The sequence below is a fragment of the Lipotes vexillifer genome, unplaced genomic scaffold (assembly GCF_000442215.2).
Source record: "Lipotes vexillifer unplaced genomic scaffold, Lipotes_vexillifer_v1.1 scaffold811, whole genome shotgun sequence".
NCBI classification, from domain to species: Eukaryota; Metazoa; Chordata; class Mammalia; order Artiodactyla; family Lipotidae; genus Lipotes; species Lipotes vexillifer.
In genome coordinates, this window is record NW_006775554.1 from 94,745 (window position 1) to 95,571 (window position 827).

Genomic DNA, 827 nt, shown 5'->3' on the forward strand with positions numbered 1-827 from the left:
GTTTCTGTAGGCCACCTGCATTCCTTGACTTGTGGCCCCTTCCTCCGTATTCAAGGCCAGCTGCATAGCATCTTCAAAATTTCTCTATGACCCCTGCTTCCATTGTCACATCTCTTCCTCTGACTCTGACCCTCCTGCCTCCTTTTTTTTTTTTTTTTTTTTTTTGCTGTACACGGGCCTCTCACTGTTGTGGCCTCTCCCGCTGTGGAGCACAGGCTCCGGACGCACAGGCTCAGCGGCCATGGCTCACGGGCCCAGCCGCTCCGCGGCATGTGGGATCTTCCCGGACTGGGGCACAAACCCATGTCCCCTGCATCAGCAGGCGGACTTTCAACCACTGCGCCACCAGGGAAGCCCCTGCCTCCTTTTTATAAGGACTCACTGGATAATCCAGGATACTGTCCCATTTCAAGATCCTTAATCACACCTGCAAAGTCGCTTTTGCCACATAAGGGAACATATTCACAGGCTTTGGGAATTATGATGTGGGCATCTTTGGAGGGGCATTATTCTGCCCGTGACATAGACTGTTGGGTCTCTGGGTATGATGGAAATGCTTATGGAGGGCCTGGGAGGAGGGAAGTGACTTAGGAATTGGGGAGTAGGGTATGGTCAGAGCATAATAGCAGCTGGTGCTTTTGAGGACAGTTCTCTGTCAGGCACCATGGGCCAGATCTCACTAACAACTCCAGGGGTTAGCTGTCCCCTGTTTTACAGACAGGAAACCACCCAGAGAAGGCTTTCCAGTGGGGGTAAAAATTTGAGCTGGATTTTGAAGGGAACAGAGGGGTTTGGCAGCAGGTGGGAGAGGCATTCCAGAAAGAGTG